The sequence below is a fragment of the Notamacropus eugenii genome, chromosome 5 (genome assembly GCF_028372415.1).
Source record: "Notamacropus eugenii isolate mMacEug1 chromosome 5, mMacEug1.pri_v2, whole genome shotgun sequence".
In the NCBI taxonomy this organism is placed as follows: Eukaryota; Metazoa; Chordata; class Mammalia; order Diprotodontia; family Macropodidae; genus Notamacropus; species Notamacropus eugenii.
Genome location: NC_092876.1, coordinates 432,279,429 through 432,298,715, shown reverse-complemented (window position 1 = coordinate 432,298,715; position 19,287 = coordinate 432,279,429). Strand labels below are relative to the sequence as shown.

Genomic DNA, 19,287 nt, shown 5'->3' with positions numbered 1-19,287 from the left:
ATAGAATGGAGTGAAAAGGAAGATAAAGAGCCAAGGCGGGGGAGCTAGTCAGAGAATTTTTGTGGTCTTTGAGGTGAGAATTGTTGAGGGTTTGATCTAGAGCAATAGAACTGGAATAAGGATTATGACTAAGAGAAATTCTATAGGAGTATGTACCATTTTTAGGTACTCTGAGGATGAGTGTGCTATTTTGATATAATAACTATTCAGACTCATAGCCAAGAACCCACCAAATTGTTAGGTATGCAAGAAAAAAATACATTAAATGAACAAAATCATTTAATTAAACAAGAGCCAACATTAAGTCACAAAGAGGTCAATTAAATATTCAACAAACGTATTAAAACACCAATTTCAAAGAGAAAAGAAAAGGAGGTAAATATATAAAAATATTTATAGCATCCTTTTTTCATGGTATGCAAAATAGGAAACTAATGAAACGTCCTCTTTTGAGGAAATTCTCTTACTGAGGAAAGACTAAACAAATTGTGGTATATGAATGCAATGGAATATTATGTCATAAAAGATGATAAATCATCTACACAATCCCTCAAATTGTTCACAACAACTTCATGTTTTAAAATTTCACTTAAATGATAAAATTTCATTCACTGACCATCCATGGAGAAATTAGTCCTTCATAACACCAAATGGATGGTCTAATAAATCAAAATAATTAAAAATGCTTTTATCATTGTTTCTGTCCAGTAAAAGACAAATTCATGTGTTGAATTACATACTAGAAAAATAACATTCCTGGAAAGAGCACTACATTTATTACTTTTATTAAATGGAATACTTTAAAGCTTACCTGACAATCAAATCTTCAACTTGAGATTCATGTTTTCTCATCCCAATTTTTAAATTTTCCAAAAGTCTTACTGTACATTTGATTAATTCTTGAATTTTCTGATGGTTAGTTGATCTTGACTGCAGTGCAATTAAAAGTAATGAAAATTCTTGAAGAATGTCAAGCATTAAAATAGTTTTCTGAGAAATTATTGTTAGCTTATCTCTTTGCCAAACCAGAATAAGAAGAATGAGAAAAATGCACACATGATGTGGATGCCATGACCTATAGCAGCAGGAGCTCATACACCACATACTGCCAATCTTGGTCCATTATTCAACCAATTTTAGTATGTGAATTTCAAGTTTTTCTATAACGATAGTTTCTAGGTAGATTTGCTTTTTTTTTTTTTTTTTTTTTTTACTATATAAGTGAAAAATACAAGGAATTTTATCCAAATGATTATCTTGCTTTATTTCAGATATTGAATCTTCAAGAGATAATTACAGTCAGTGATTTAGACAGTGCTGAATGATGGGAAAATTTCTGTCAACTTTATAGCTACTCTAGACTCTTTTCCCAGCATTGTACTAGCACCAAGAGAACAAAATGCAATTAAGTTTGCTTTTGAATATTTATTATTAAAGCCACAATCACTTAAAGTAAACAACAATGTATTGAAAATTCACTGCGGTGATGACGCCAATTCTTTTAAAGCAAAAATTAGCATTACTACTACAGAAGTTGATTGAGCTGTTCACTGGAGATAAATTATTAGGCGACTTCTCTTCAAAATTGCAGATGCCTTGTCAATTACGACACAGATTTTTGGCATCCTCTTCTATAATATTTTTCATTATTTTCATCTTAATTTCTTTTGTAATATGTTCTGCTACTCTTATTATGACAGTATTGTGCATGTAAACAATTGCCTGCATCTACTAAATTTTGCTCTTGTGAATTGATTGCCCCTTCATTATCAGATAAAGGTCTATTATGTTTTACTAAGCTGTAAACAATATTGAAAACTTTTATGGTGGTATCAATAATTTCATTCTTTAACTTATGCACTTAATTGGAAATTGGCCATTAGATGACTTTTTAAAAAACAAATTTTGAATTCTAATATCTGCTTTAGAAATATTATGTTCCCTAATTATTTTTCTGCAATAAGGCTTGCCTAGTCATTGTATCACTGCCATATGAGGTTATTAAATATGAGCTCCATAGTTTCTTGGGTACATGGACATGCTTTTCTGCTACCACTTCTAAATGTTGAACAATCATTTAACATTCTAATTTACTTTATTTCATGCAATTTGCAGTTTCCCTAATAATCCAAAAGCATAAGATCCCTTTAATGAACATCATGGTTCTTCAATGACTGGTCACTCAGCAGATTAAAAATGAGTTTCTGTTGAAATCAATGTTCCACAATGCTTTTCAATTCTATCATTATTTTTTTTGTCTTTTCACCTTCACATTTACAAAATTTAATATATCGCTCTGATATTTGGGCATTTTAAGGGTCAGAATCTCAAAAGTAATCTTGTATTATGTTAGTGAAATTCACAAAAATATGATTTGTGTAAAAATTCTGTTAATGATTTCTTTATAAAATTACAGAAATAACTAATTTTAAGCTAAAAAGTTTATCTTATTTCTCATTTTACACTAATAACTTCAGTGTGAGTTGGTGTTTCTGGAAAAATACATTGCAAATTTTTATAGTGCTATTGCTAAAACAGTATCATGAAATCAGATTATGAATAAACGCTTTAACTACTATTGATTCAACAAAGAAGTCACTCATATCATTGATAAATGAGTATAGTTCCAGCGTGCTTGGATATTTTCATTTATACTAATGAATAAGACAAAAGTGAAATAGCAAATACACATGTTGGAACTTCACTTGTCCATCAAAGTTATGAGTGACTTTTTTTTTGCTGAATCAGTAGTTTTTGACTATTGGGAAAAATTTTCACAATTTTTTTTGTGTGTGTGTTATTCACAATGTAGTGACTAACGTCATGACGCATTTTAAAGTTTCACATTTTCTCCATTACTTCCTAAATTTAGACAATCCACAGAACAATAAATGAAATCTTGATTGGTAGCATTGGTAGATTTCTGTGGTATGAATACTCCCACTGTGGTCAAGCTCAGGCTACCAAAGTGAAATCACCGAACAAAGAGCTGGGAAAAGATAGACAGTAGCATACTATTGTATAGTATTTACATCATACAGATACCATAGACATAAATAACCCTGAGAGCATAGAAAATAGCAAAATTTAGCTAAATTATTAGGAAGTGATAAGTTTTGAGTATCTATTACTTTGTTTTAAATGTAATTCTATTGTAAGTTTATATAATATAATTTCTAAGAAGACTCTGTTTGACAATCATTTTGTGAAATTCTGGAACATTTTTTGATCAGCTCATCACTGCCTTGAGATGGGAAACTAGGCTTATTCTAATTTCATATTTTTCATAAGTGTGTAGCTTGGCCAGTTACAGGAAGTGAGTTGCCATTTTAGTTTTGATACTTTGAGAGGGAGAAAGTTCTTATTGCCTGGTGACTTTGTTTTATTGTCATAGTTTTTCCACCATTGAATTAAAGTCCCTTCTCTAATTCCATCAGTTGGTTCAATCAGGTAAATAGACTTGTCTGTGACAGTTTAAGAAGGAGAGAGCAGAGTTACTTGGAAGCAGAGGAGGCAAATGACTCCTGCAGTTCCATTCCGGTGAAAGGATGATTCTTTTTGGTAATCTGCATCAATGGAGTCAACCATGAGAGACATCTTCAGTGGAAAGACCAGGAAATTTGGATTCTAGTTCCAACTCTCTCACTAAATATCCGGGCCAGGCAGGCATTTAGTCAACAAGCATGTATTAATCCTTCTCAGGTGCCCTGCCCTGTGTTGCGCATATAAAGACCAGCAAAAAAGAAAAGGCAGTCCTTGTCCCCAAGGAGCTTACGTTATTTTAAGAAAAATTTAAAATTGATTTTATTTTTAATTTATGGAATAAAACAAACATTTCTATAACATTATGTAATACAAAAAGGTGATTACATACGAAACTGCAAATTTATGTATAACTTGCTATAAATGCTTATCATGTAAATTCCTTTTTTCTTTTTCTTTCCTTCTCTCCTTCCCACTCTAGAGAATGCTACTATTAGACACAGATATGTGTGTATATATATGTACATTATGTATTATATTATATTATACCATACTATATTCCATTCCATTATATTATATTATACTATATTATATTTGCATATACATATATTACATATGTGTGTAATATCATTCTATAATATCAATCAGTTCTTTCTCCAGATGCCAATAGTATTTTCCTTCATATGTCCTTTGTGGTCAGTTTGGGTATTTATAATAGCCAAAAAATATCTTGTTTGCTTAAAGTTGTTCTTAAATTGCTGTTACTGTATACAGTGTTCTCTTGGTTCATTTTGCTCTTTATTGTCTCATGCAAATCTATCCACGTTTTTCTAAGATCATCAAGCTCATCATTTCTTGTAACACAGTAGTGTTCCATCACAATCATATACCACAATTAATTGGGCATCCCTTCAATTTCCAGTTTTTTGTCACCAAAGAGAACTGCTATAAATATTTTAAAACATATAGGCTCTTTTCCTTTTTTTCATAATCATCTTTGGAAATTGACCTAGTAGTGGTATTGCTAGGTCAAAAGGGATAGATCAGGGGTGGGGAACTTGTGGCCTTCTAGGTCCTTGGGTTCAGCCTTTTGACTGAGTCCAAGTTTTACAGAATAAATCCTTAAATTAAGGGGATTTGTTCTGTGAAGTTTGAGGACCTAGAGGGCCACATGTGGTCTCAAGGCTGCAGGTTCTCCACCCCTGGGATAGACAGTTTGAGTATAACTCCAGATTATTCTTCAAAATGCTTGGATCTGTTCACAATTCTACCAACAATGAATTAGTGTCCCAATTTTTCTATATCCTCTCCAACAACCGTAGCTTTCTCTTTTAATAATTTTAGTGCATCTGATTGGTGTAAAATGATATCTTAAGGTTGCCTTAATTTACATTTCTCTAACCAATAATGACTTAGAGTATTTTTTTATATGACTACAAACTGTTTTACATTCTAATGGGAGAAGAAAACACTTGAAGAGGGAGCTGAGAAGCAAGGGAAGTGGGAAGAGAGAGAAGGAGGAGCCCACAGGAATGAGGTCTGCAGGCAACTGAGGCATAGTGGTGTAGTGAGTGACTTCTGGGACCTCCGTGAACATATTTGTAAAATGAGGGGCTGGGCTAGATGTTCTCTAAAATTCTTTTTAGCATTAAGATTCTGCAGTTCAAAAGAGCTGATTGGCTAACAGGGCTAATGGTGGAAGTCAATGAAACAATCACCAAACTTTCACCATGGGCCTCCCAATTTCCCTGCCATCTCACTGTTCTGCCTGCTCTCCTATGTTCCTGCGTTCCTATTTACCTCACATAGGAACCCTGAACTCTGTCTCTGGGTCTCCTGGTTCTCATAGGTTAACTATGACACCTTAGAATAATGGTCCTTCTAGGTCAGGGACTGCCTTTCTTGCTTGTGTTTGTATACCCAGCACTTAGCACTGGCAAAAATTCTCTTTCTCATTCTCTCTCTCTCTCCTCTCTTCCTCTCTCCCTCTGCTCCTCCTCCTCCACCACCTTCTCCTTCCTCCTTTTTTTCTCTCTCCCCTCGCCTCAACATTCTAGTTCAGAAAGCCTTTGTGGTTTTTCCACCCTGTTCTTTTTTCTCCAGTGTCCTCTCTGTTCTGGACACACCCCCCATTTTCTTGCCTACCTCCTTATTCCTTTTTTCTGAATGATGAAATAATGACAGACCCAGGAGTCCCACCATTAAATCTGGAAGGTTTGGGGAAAGTTTGACGTAGCAATGACCCAAGTGTAAGGCGTGGGCATATATAGGACAATAATTTTTTTATCCTTTTCTCCTATTGCTCTAATGCCTGAGGTTTTGGCCAGATCCCAGTTCTCCTCCTTTCTCCCTCTACTTTGGAGCAATCATAAGCTGCTGCTCTAGTGGAGGTGGGGATAGGTGGGTTCTGTCCTGCTGTCCTTTCTTTGTTAGTGACTTTCTTTCCCACTCTAGGCTCCTAACTCGAGTGGCTCCAGTTAAGTCCCAAAGCTTTCCTGAAACATGCCAAAAAAGACCTATTACTTGCCATTGAGTGGCTGACCTAATTCCTCTGCCACCCCTGTCACTGCCTCTTCCCTTCCCCCTTAAGTCCTAGGGCAGTAAGCACTGGCATTGTACCAGAACACCAACTGAAAATGAATGAGGATAAAAATTGTTTTCACCAAAGGACCTGAATGAGAAAAAGAAAACCGTAATCACCGCAGAAAACAACGAAACAATAGAGTCAACGTCCCCAATAAATGAATGAGGTGAAAGTACTTTGTAAAACTTAAAGTCCCATATAAACGTGAACAATTATGAGCTGGCGATGGAATACGGAGAGGGTGGAGAATGTTTGTTCTCTGCTTGTTATATTAACAAAGGGACATTTAATTTTTGGGGGTCCCATTGTGACCCCCACAGATATAACCATATCACGAATTTGTATACCTCCTTTCCTCTAAAGCACTCCGTGCATTGTACGTGGATTATCCCGTTTCCTGTCTAAAACATCCCAGTGGGAATATGTATTATTAGCATTCTGTTGGCACGGGGCTGCCTTGGTGAACATTTTCTTTCCTGGGAATAGAATAATGCCACATGGTTATAAAAGTAGACATTATGTTAGAAGTCACCTACGACTTACTGCTGAACACGTTAATCACATCAATTTGATATTTTGACTTTGCTTTGAGAAATTATTTTTCTCCTCTGTGCCCTGTATGGAATTTAGTTTAGTTTTTAAACCTGTCATTAGAATAGCCCAACAAATTTCAAAAAGATTTGAAAATATTTTGAATAAGTCAATCAGTACCTATGGAGTCTGATGGTAGATAGATAAATATTAATATTTTTCTAATTTTTTAAAAAAGACTTCACATGAAGTTTTTTGTTATCCATTTGCAAGTTTGTGGAAGTTTCTATTGGACTGAAACTTTCTAGCCTTGATTCTAGATCAAAAATTAATTCTTTTTTTTCCAAGGGTAATGAGAATTGGCTCTGCCATTTTTAGCTAATGGCAACTAAACCCACAGAAATGAAGCTGCTTGTTAACTTGAAATATTTCAAACTCTCTTCATGACATGTTCTCCATAAAGTACCTGCCAGATGAGCCAGTCAGGAAAAGTAATGTTTCAAGCTTCCTGAACCGCCTTGGAGCACACCCAGGAGTTTCTGATAAGATATGCACAAAACCTTGAAAAGCCATAACCTCTATCTTTGTTGCCAGACAGGTGTGGGTAGATAGGTGGATAGGTGAAAAGAAAGTCTTATTCTTTTTATTATTTCCTTGGTACCTGATGAGAATGTGTCAGGGTTTGGGTGTCCTGGGTATTTGTAAATGTCTCATTGAAATATACTGAGGAGCATTTTGCAAAATATTTTTTGAGTATCTGGGTCAGGAGAACTCTTTTGTGAACACTAAAATTCATTGGAGTCTCCCATCTGAATGTCTCCCGCAGTCTGAACTTGAGACTTGGATTGAGACTAGGATTGATTTTCACCCCCTTTATGGGATAACCTCATACTTCCAAAGAACTTACTAGCCTTGTTAACTCACCTTACTAGAAAAACCTGGCAAGCAAAGCAGCATTTAGATATAAGGGAAAGAACTATGGAATAGGAGGCAGGAGAACTCAGGCTAAATGTTGCCTCTCTCACTTCCTGGAAGGAACAGATAAGTCAACACTGTGAAAAAGGCACTCTGAAACCCAGAGGATCTGGATTCAAGTCTTGACTGCCCCTTTCTAGCTCTGTTTTCTTGGGCTAGTAGTTCATCATGCTGTATCTTAGTTTCCTCATCCAGAAAACAAAAGGGTTGGATCAGATGTTCACTGAGATCTCTTCTAATTCTAACAATCTGTGAATTTATGAAAAAGCAAATTGAAAAGAAGCATTCTCAGCATTATTTCTTGGAGTAAGCTTAAAATTGTTCTGCTACCTCTTTATATAATAACAGCTGAGCGGGTTAGAAGTAGGTGGTGGTGCAGTACCTAGAACTCCACCCTTAAAGTCAGAAGAGCTGAGTTTAAATCATGTTTATGTGTAATTTAGGAAAAAAATTCTTAAAAAAAATAACTCCTTGAGGATTTCTTTTTGTTTTTTTTAAATCTCCAGCATATAGCACAGTTCTGGTACTTGGTAGGTTTTTGTTGATAGATTGCTAAATTGATTGGAATTCATAGGACATGTCCATGCTAAATGTGGATAACCTAAACTCCCAACCAGCACTGTTACTTTCTAACTCGTTGGAGAAAACACTCGGCCTGGAGTCAGGAAGACTTGAGTTCAAATTCTGCTTCAGACAACTAACTGCGTGAGCCTGTACAAGTCACTTAACTTCTGTTTCCCTCAGTTTCCTCAAATGTAAAATGGGGATAATAGTAGCAGCTACCTCCTAGGGTTGTGAGGATCAAATGAGGTGATCATTATAAAGCATTTATAAAATTTATATAAAGCAATTATAAAGGTAATAATTATAAAACAGTGCCTGGCCCATAGTAGATGCTATCTAAATGTTTGCTGCTACTATTATTTCCTCATGTGTAAAGTAAAGGTGTTAGAGTTCTATGGGCTTGGAGGTCTCTTGAGCTCTAAATCGATGAGGTTATTTACTTCCTAACTGGCCTATGTTCCAGGTTCAAGTACAAGCACATTAAAAAGTGGTTACTCACATCATACTTCACTGAAAAGCTTTTCTATAACCATTGCAGACTCTAAGACAGTGTTTAGACAGATTGCTTTAGAGGTGCAATCGTTTCTTTTTAATAATTTTAATTTGAATTTTTAAAGTGACTAAATTCAATGTAATCTCCCTTACTTTTTGAGGAAACAGTATTGTGTCCCATTTCTATTTCCCTGCTCTGTTATCTAGCATACCAGTAGTCCTTTGTGGGATCCTGGATTTTTACCTACTGCTGAAGATAGAAAGAAAGACCACCTGGTTTTTACTCAGAAACAGTCCCTTTCTCCTGGCAGGCTGCTATGCTTTTTCTCATTGGTGAAAATTAGTGTAAGTATGATTACCTGCTGCGTAAATCCCCAGAGGACCTTGACTTGGTAGCCCTTGAGAAAGTGGTGAGCCAACACAAGGGCCAGGAGCCCTAGTTTCACTTTCCCTCCTTCCCTTCTCAAGGGAAAGGAAAGGTAGTTAGGAGGGATAATTATGCTGATAGATGTAGACTCACTTTCTCATATTGTTTTTGGGCCCAGAGTCAGAAAAGGCTGAAGAGGGTCAGCTGTAAGAGGAAAGTTTGAGAAAGAAAAACATAGTCATGGGCTTAGTCATGGGGCTTAGTAGTGTAATGGGACTTTGGCACATGTTACCTAAGATGGAGTGGGGACCTACTTTTGAGAAGAAAGCAGGTGCAAACTGGTAAATGTTTAACAGTTAGCTCTCTGGTGGGAAAAGTGCCTATGATACACTTTCAAGCTTAATCTGAACTATTAACATTTCCCTATCACTTTCTTAAGGCTAGGCAATCAATAAGATAATAGGCCAAGCACTGATTTGAGTGTTTGTCAATTTCCAAGGTGTAAAAGCTCACACTTAAAAATGTAACAATCAATTCTTGTGAACTAGTGTGAGTTAGCTATGGCATATTCTGATGGATTCATGTATGTTCTGCATTGACTTCCTATGCTGGGGGGTGGAGGGTGGGGAAGGGACCAGTTTCTTTCTCTTGGTTGCCTGTCAGGATATGCTTTTATCTTTCAGTCTACATGCCACCCAGTCACTCTCTCTTTCCAGTATTGTCCAGGATTGAAAAAGGTCTTGTTTTTATTTTATTTTTATTTATTTTTTAAATTAAATTATTTTATTGCTTTCGGTGATCGACAATCACTTCCACATATAAAGGTCTTGTTTATAGACAGGAGAGACACCTTTTGCACTAAGCACTTTCAACTCAGGGCCCTGAGAAATGGGATTGAGGTCTTGTCTTCATTTTATCTTTTTAAGTCCTCGGTTTAGGGAGTGGAGTCCTAGACCTGAGATTTTGAGCTACGAGGATTTTGAAGCCCAAGAGTCCAGGCTGGAAATTGGGACCAGCCCAGCAGGGAAGCTCTGGGAAGTCAGGATGCCAGGACATAAAAGCTGGGGACCTTTGTACTTGGGACTTGGTGGGATTGATGCTATGCAGTGACTAAGCTAAACTGTGAATCTAATGCCCTTCTCTAGAGACTGAGGTGATTCGAGGGAGATTATACATTCCCTAGGGTAGGAGAGAAATGTTTGTATGTTTGTTCTTGCTACATCATTTAAGTAAGTATTCTTCTGTAAAAGTTGATCTGACTATGAAGGGGTTAAATATAACTGGGGTGTTTGGATCCCTAAAACTCAGAGATTGCAATCAATGTATATTTACTATACATAGTAGGCAAAAAACAATCATCAGTCAGTAGTCAACTTTTTGCTGATAATTAGCAACCTGGTTCTCAGTAAATAGTCTTTCACTGACCCATATTTGAAATGTCTACACCTTGGTTAAGACCTTACAGAAGTGGTGCTCCACTGGTATAATTTTCTTTGTCTATGTTTAAAAATTCCTTTTTTTAAAAATTAATTAATGGATTTTTTCGTTTTCAACATCACTTCCCTAAGATTTAGTGTTCTACATTTTCTCCCCTTTCCTCTCCTCCCCCCTCTCCAAGACAGCATGCATATAGATATAGATTCTACATATACATTCATATTAAACATATTTTCATATTAGTTATGTTGTAAAGAAGAACTAGAACCAGTGGGAAGAACCATGAGAAAGAAGAAACAAATGGAAAAGGGAGAGCAAATAGTGTGCTTCCATCTGCATTCAGACTCCAGAGTTCTTCCTCTGGATGTGGAGAGCATTTTTCATCATGAGTTTTTTGGGGTTGTCTTAGATCCTTGCATTGCTGAGAAGATATAAGCCTAGCACAGTCATCTCACAGTGCTGCTGTTCCTGTACGATGTTTACCTGGTTCTACTTACTTCACTCAGTAGCACTTTATGTGAGTCTTTCCAGGTTTTTTCTGAAGTCTGCTTGCTTATCATTTCTTATGGAACAGTAGTATTCCATTACCTTCATATACTACAACTTGTTCATCCATTCCTCAATTAATGCACATCCCTTCAATTTCCAATTCTTTGCCACCACCAATAGAGCTGCTATAAATATTTTTGTACACGTGGGTCCTTTTCCCATTTTTATGATCTCTTTGGGATATAAACCTAGAAGTGGTATTGCTCAAAGAATATATACAGTTTTATAGCCCTTTAGGCATAGTTCCAGATTGCTCTCTAGAATGGTTGGATCAATTCACAATTCCACCACCAATGCACTAATGTTCCAATTTTCCCACATCTTCTCCAGCGTTTATCATTTTCCTGTTTTGTCATGTTAGCCAATCTGATAGGTGTGATGTGGTCACTGGTATAATTTTCTAAAATCCAGTCACAATGAGGTGTTTAAGTGGAGGAAAAAAAATATTCATTTAAGTGATTAATAATACAAAAGAAAACACACAATCCTAAACAACAGAAAAGAGTGACAAGGTTGATTAAATAGCTTGAAAACATGAAGCAGGTTTAAAGGAATAAAGGGAAGGAAATAGGGAAGGGAATGAAGGAATTTTATATAGCACCTATTATATATGTATGTGTATATATTTATATATGTGTATATAAAATATATTATATTTATATAACATATGTGTGTTATGTATGTGTACATATGTGTGTATGTATATAATATTTATATCACCCACAGTGACAGGCGCTGGTAAATTTTATCTCATTAGATCCTCACACAGTTCATGTAACATAAAAGCTCTTATTATCCTCATTTAACAGTTGAAGAAACTGAGATAAACAGAGGTTAAGTGATATGCCCAGGGTCACATAGCAAGTAAGTTTCTGAGGACAGAACGAGGATTAGTTTTTCTAGAGAAGAGAAGATTGAATGACATTTGCTGTCTATGGACTTATCTGGATATTTTTGAGGGAGGATATATGTAAAAAACAAGAAACAATTTGGCTTGCATAAGGAAGAATGTTTTGATGATAAATCACTAAAAGGCACCTAACTGTCTCATCCTGAGAGAGCTTTAAGAATAGACAACCAGCAATTTGGAATGGTTTAATTATTCTCTTGACACACAGCAGGAAGCTGAACTGGGAAGGAGGGAAGTCTTTGGGGGCTCTTTATAATTTTAACACTTTATGATTTATGAAGATGAATATGATCCAAACTTTTTTAAAAAAGTATCAAGAAAGATTAAAACCTTGAAGTTATCAGAACAGAGTACAATTAACAGGGCAAGAAGTTAAATTTTTCCTGTTTTATAGAGACAAGAATTGAGTCATGGGGAGATTAACTAAGACCACATAGATTGTTATTAATGGAAATGGGCCAGAAACACTCCTAATGTCAAGTCCTCTCAAGCAAAATTTTCTCAAACAGAAATTGTCTCTGAAACAGAATTTTGACTTTGATTCAAACAAAAACTAGACTTAAATTTTTAGGCTCATATCTATTCTGTACTAAAATTTTACAATTTTTCCTTGACTCCCCCTAATATATTTGCATGTATCACTTATCTGGACATGATTAATTGGAATGTCTATTGGAAGGGGTTCTTAGAAATACATTTTTTCTCTCAGTGTAATTAATCAAGGTAATTGCATTATAACCAAATATCATTACTGTAAAAATCAGACATTATAGATATGGTCTGCTTACTAATTTTCAGTTTTGTTTATAGTCTTTTGTTTTCAATTTTATCTACTCCTCTGATTTCTGTGCTTTCCTCTTTCATTCTTGTTTTTGTTTTCTTCATTATATTTTGTTGATTTTCCAATTTCTAAATTTTCACAATTTATTATTCTTCTCATTTTCCATTTTGTTAATGTATGCTTTCAGAGATTTATTTCTCTGATGATTGCTTTAGCTACATCTTGGAAGTTTGATATGTTGTCTTATCATTATCATTCTCTTTTATATAGTTATTATTTCTATGACTTATTCTTCGATCTACCCATTACTCAGAATGACATTATTATCTCCTTTTATGCCTGAATCTTTTGCTTGTGTTCACTATTTTTATTGTCTTATGGTCTATGAATAATATTTAATATTTTTGCTTGTTTACATTTATCTATAATTGAGTCCTAGACTAGTTATTTTTGTAACAGTATGATTTGGTACTGAGATATATGTATATTCACTAATGTTCCCATTCAGAAGTACCATAAATTTCATTCAATTCATCTTTTAAGGAAAAGAAACTTAAAGAAATTAATAAATTTAATTTTTCAATCAACAACAATCTACCTTTTCTCCCTCCAATTCCTTCCTCCTGCTATCTTCCCAAAGTTAAGGAGAAAGAAAAACAAAACCTTTATTACAAATATGTTCTCAAATTGTCTGTGTCCTCCCAAAATGTCTCAATGAACACAGCACCTCTTGATCAGGAGGAGAGTAGCAGATTTCATTTGGAATGATGGTTGTCATTGAAGTCCTTGGTCCAACATCAGAAATAGATATTATTTTATCCATGTAAATTACATTAAAGAAGAGTCACTATCATCTACTCTGCTGTTTCACTTTAGAAGTGGTGGGATCTTTCCATATAACTTGCAGCTGAAATTTTCCATATGTATTACCTCCCCTATTAGAAAGTTAGTTCCTTGAGAGCAGAGACTGTATTGCTTCTGTATTTTTATTTCCAGAATTTAGCTCTCTGTACATAAGTGCTTAGTTAATGCATTATTCATTCGCTTATTCATCTTTCTATTCCTCAAGGTCAAAGGGGAGCAATGTTTGTCAGTGAAAACCAGTAGTCTATCTACTCTTCTGTTTGTTGTCTGTCATGAGTCCTGTTCTTTTTGGTTTCAATTTCAAGTAATTTCACCATTCCACCCTCAATCTTTTGAAAAGACTTCCCATCTAGTCTTCTGCTTCTGTGATTTTAACAAGGTTCTCAGTGCTATTTGGCAATCTTGTGCTTCCACCAGTGATGGGAGTAGAGTGATAGAAAAGAGAAGAGATGGTCAGTTAGTCAAATAGAATTTATTAAACACCTACTATGTGCCAGGCACTTTGCTAAGTACCAGGGATACCAAAAAAAGCAAATGACAGTCCCTGCTCTCAAGGAGCTCACAGTTGAAAGGGGAAGACAACCTGCAAATAGTTATGTACATATGTACAAAGATAGGATATGAATAGGCAGGAGTGTGCTGGTAGATGCTTAACAACCAATTTCCTGAAAAAATAATTCCTGCATGAAGAATACACTTCTAAGCTTAATCTTCATTATTAACATTTTTCTCCATCATTTTCTTAAAGTTTAGACAAGCAACAAAACAATAAATTAAGCCCTGATTTGCAGCATTATGGAATGTCAATGTTCACATTGAAGAACTAACAATTGACTCTAGTAAGCTAGTCTGAACTGGCTTCAGCACACTGTTGAAAACAGGGTAAATTAGAGGTAATCTCAGAATGAAAACACTAAAAAAATGGAAGATTGGGAAAGGTTTTTTTTAAATTAAATTATATTATTTGTTTTCAGTGCTCTACAATCACTTCCATATATCTTAGATTTTTTTTTTACCTCCCTCCTCCTTCTTCCCCCCTCCCTCCCTGAGATGGCATACAATTTTATATAGGTTCTACACATACATTCCTATTAAATACATTTTCGCTATAGTCATGTTGCATAGAAGAATTAAAATGAATGGGAGAAGTCATAAACAAAACCAAAACAGAACATAATACAAAAGAAAATGATCTGCTTCATTCTACGATTGAGTTCTATAGTTCTTCCCTGAATGTGGAAGGCATTTTGCCTCAAGAGTCCACTGGGAATTTTTTAAGTGTTAAGTCTACCAGAAAAATTCCTCGCACACTGTGGTTGTTGCTATGCACAAAGTTCTCCTGGTTCTGCTCCTTTCACTCAGCATTAATTCATATAAGTATTTCCAGGCCTCTCTGAAGTTCACCTGTTCATCATTTCTCATAGCACAATAGTATTCCATTACATTCATATACCACAATTTATCAGTCATTCCCCAATTGATGGCCATCCCCTTGATTTCCAGTTTTTGGCCACCACAAAGAGAGCTGCTATAAATATTTTTGTACATGTGGGACCTGAGAAAAATGTGTTTTTTTGTGGAAGCTGAGACTTCAGATGAGATTTGAAGTAAGTCAGGAAAGTTAGGAGATAGAAATGAAGAGGGAGAGAGTTTCAGGTATAGGAGAGAGCCACTGAAAATTCAAGGAGCTGGGAGATGTAGTGTGAGGAATAGCAGGGAGGTGTAATGGTAATTTAAATGGTAAGATCTTTCCCATTCATTAATAGGCCCATATGACCTGCCTGAGTCATACAGAACCTGTGGCAAGAGGAGCTTGTTGAATGTGTGGAACAGGAAGAGGCAGAGCTAGAGTGGAAATGAGAGGAGTCAGAGCTAGGAAGGATGCAGGCAAGCAGGCAGCTGGCTAGTGTGAGTGAAAGCTTATTTGTGATTTTGTTTAAGGGAGCCTGCTTGTGATTTGTTTAATGAAACTGGTTTGTGTGAAACCTAGCAGGGAGAAGGCTTGGGGCTGGTGTTATTTTCTGCATTGTTAATGTATATAGATTTTTGTTCCTATGATTGATTTGACTTTCTGGTGTCTGAATGAATGTTTTGGTTCTGTCTTCCATGTGGAGAGTCTGTTACATTTTGCTATTTAAAATTGTGCTGGAATATTCATGGCTGCCATAGTTCTATGAATATTGCATTGGCACTACAGGAGGCCAGTGTCACTATATTGCAGAATACTTGTGGGGGGTGTGGAGAGTAAGTTATAAGAAGACTGACTGGAAAGGTAAGAAGGGCCCAGATTATAGAGGGCTTTAAAAGATAAACATAGGATTTTATATTTGATCCTGGAGTGTTAGGGAACCATTAGAGTTAACCAAATAGGAGGGTGCATGGTGATAAGATCAGATTTATACTTTAAGAAGATCAGTTTGATAGTTCAGTAGAGAATGAACTAGAGTGGGGAAAGAATTGAGGCACGGAGAACAGCCAGCAAGCATTGCAATAGTCCAGGCTTAACGTGACGAAGGACTACAGCAGGGTGGTAGCAATGTCAAGGGAAAAAAGGGAATTACATATGAGAGATATTACAAAAGTAGAAATGACAGGACTTGTCAACTGATTGGAAAGGGAAGGTAAGATTGAGGAGGTGAAGATGCTATCTCAGTTTCAAGATTCAATGACTGGGAAGACAGTGATACTCTTGACAGAGGCGTGTTTTGGAGGAAAGATCAGGAGTCAAGTTTTGGACACGTTAAGCTTAAATTGTCTGGGAGACATATAGTTCAAGATGTTGGTGATGCAGGATTGCTAAGAAAGTATAGTTTTAAAACTATTGACATTAACTGAATTGTTGATATATAAGTGATAGAGAATGGAATCTGAAAGCATATGCTTTTTCCCTTGCCCTTGCCAACTCCCCTCAGGTAGACAGAATAGTCTAGTGTGTCTACAAGTTAACTCAGTTACATCATAGCCACGAGAGCCATGTTTCTCTGGACAGCTTTTAAAATCTGTCTTTCCTCATGTGCACTTGGGCAATCATCTTAACCCTCTGGATCTCACGAATAAAACAAGGGACTTGGACTAGACAACATGACAAGTCTAACAGTCCTCAACAATCTACGATTCTTTTCTTGAGTTATGACCTGCTATTGAAACCTTTAAATCGTCAATAATTATTTATTAAATACTTACTTTGTGCTAGACACTGGAGATACAAAAAAAGAGTATCCAAAACAGTCTCTTTCTCAAGGAGTTTACAGTCTAATGGGGGAAGGACAACATGCAAATGACTAGGTACAGATGAGATAGACACAGGATAAATTGGGATTATTCTTAGAAAGCACTGATAATAGTTAGCATTTATATAGCACTTAAAAACTTTCAAAACTTCGTAAATATCACATTTTATCCTCAAAACAACCCTAGAGGTAGATGTTATCATTATCTCCATTTTATATATAGGAGAACTGAGGCAGACAGAAGTTAAGAGACTTTCCCAAGGTCATTGACCTTCTAACATCTGAAACTGGATTTTAACTCAAATCTTCCTAACTCTAGGTCCAAGGATGGACTGTGAAAATTTTCTTTTTTTTTTTTAAAAAAACTAATTTATTTGTTTTCAGTTTTCTACAATCACTTCCATAAGTCTTGGATTTTTCTCTCTCCCCTTACCCCCCCTTCCTGAGATGATATGCAGTCTTATATGGGTTCTACAATACATTCTTATTAACCACATTTTGTGAAAAATTTCTTGTAGAAGGTGAGATAGGTTGTGAAAGAGTTCTTGTAGAGAGTGAAGAAACCCAGGGAATTCAGGATATGGAGATCAGGATGGAAAGCATTTCAGTCGGGGGGGACATCTAATGAAAATGCAGGATATAGGGAGATAGAGTGTTTTATTTGAGGAACAGCAAGGAGGTGAGCATCATTGGATAGCAAAGTATGAGGAGGGGAATAAAGTATAAGAAGACTGTAAAGGTAGGAAGGGCCCTGGTTATAAAAAAATTAAAATGCCAAACAGAATTTATATTTGACCCTGGTGACATGGAGTCACTGGAATTTATTGAATAGGAGGGTGACATGGTCAGATCAATTTAACAGGTGAATGGTGGATAGACTTGATGGGGAGAGACTTGAGGCAGCGAGACCAATCAGAAGTCTACTGCAATAGTCCAGGTGTGTGGTGATGGAGGACTGTACCAGGGTGGAGGCAGTGCCTGAAGAGAGAAAATAGAATATAAAAGAAATATCATGCAGATAGAATTGAGAGGATTTGGCAACTGTTTGGATTTGGGTGGGTTGTGTTACAGAGTGAATAATTAAGGATGATAAGTAAGTTTTAAACCTCAGTCACTGGGTGAATGGTGAGACCCTCTACAGTAATAGGAAAGTTAAAAAGAGGGGAGGGATTTTTTTTGGGGAAAAATAATGAATTCAGGTTTGGACATGAATACAGGATATGCATAGAACATCCAGTTTAAAATGTCCAATTGAACAAATCATTTACTTCCCTTTTCTATATTTCTATATTATACTTGACACATCTTACTTTGATATTATGATGACTTATTATGAGACTTAATTACTTATGATCTATAAAGCTCTTAGTGACCCTTGACTCAGAGGCACTTTTTAGCTATGTAAAATGTTACTATTGGTAAAATCTTGTTCCAATAAAATTTTGGAGACTTTCTAAATTCTTTGAATGTACAGGAATTTATATTGAGTACCACTTGAAATATATGGGATGAGGCTTAGATTTTAAAAAATATACCATATATTTAGTTGAACCTGTTTATAAGAGATTCAACAATGCAGACTAAAAAGGGATTATATTCTTTTTGAGAAAATAGTCAAACTAAACAGGGCTACCTAGTTTCATAGAAAATTAACCAAGGTCACTGCTTCTTCTTCAAAAGAACCAACCTATGACTCAAATGAAGGGCATCTGCTATTACCCTCTGACATAATTCTCAGCTTGAAAATGGATGATAATATCCCTCAATCTTAACCACATATTCCTTATAAGAGGACATATGAACTTTAAGATGTCTTAAAAACTGTGAGGATGAGTTCCTGGGAAGAAGAGCCAATATGGACAAGCCTTTGTGCTTTTTGCAGGGAAGAGGACTATGAGTCTGCATCAGTACAGAGAGGAAGAAGCTGCAGAGTTAAATATGAATAAATGGTTTCTGAACTGAGCAGGGAGTTTTAGAACCATGCTGAAAGATGACAATAGATAGGCAGTAGTAACTGGAGAATCTGTGAGCCAGTGCAATGGCAAAGGGAGCTGATCCTGGAGAGAAAGAGGAGGGGTCATAATACTAATCCAGTCTCCAGAAACCATAATAACAGTAAGGGACTTGATTAGTTGTCACTTGAGTTTTTTGGAGACTGAGTGACAGACTTCTGATGTGATTGACTGTAGACCAGTGTGTACAAATTACAAAACAGGGAATAGGATTTGGGAAGAAAATAGAAGTTGTAATGAGAAATCTATAGTATGTTGAGTATATAGGATTACAAGTTAAATGGGAATTAGGGAATTCTGATGGACAGTAGTTCCTGTCACATAGGCAGCTTGAGTATAAAAGATTCTTTGTTTCATGCACAGCAGAAGGTTCTGTACTGGTCTCTTGACCACTAACATCTCAATGATCCTATAAAAAGCACCCAATGAGGTAACTCCCCACCTTTGCAGACCTGGAAGATTCTAATTTTGTGCTGGCTACATGCTACTACATGAGCACTGTGCCTGT

General features: G+C 35.9%; 1 pseudogene; it reads right to left on the bottom strand.

Moving 5' to 3' along the window:
* Positions 1–512: 512 nt before the first annotated feature.
* LOC140508025 (E3 SUMO-protein ligase KIAA1586-like) lies at positions 513–1,072 on the bottom strand (annotated as a pseudogene).
* Between the last annotated feature and the right edge of the window lie 18,215 nt (positions 1,073–19,287).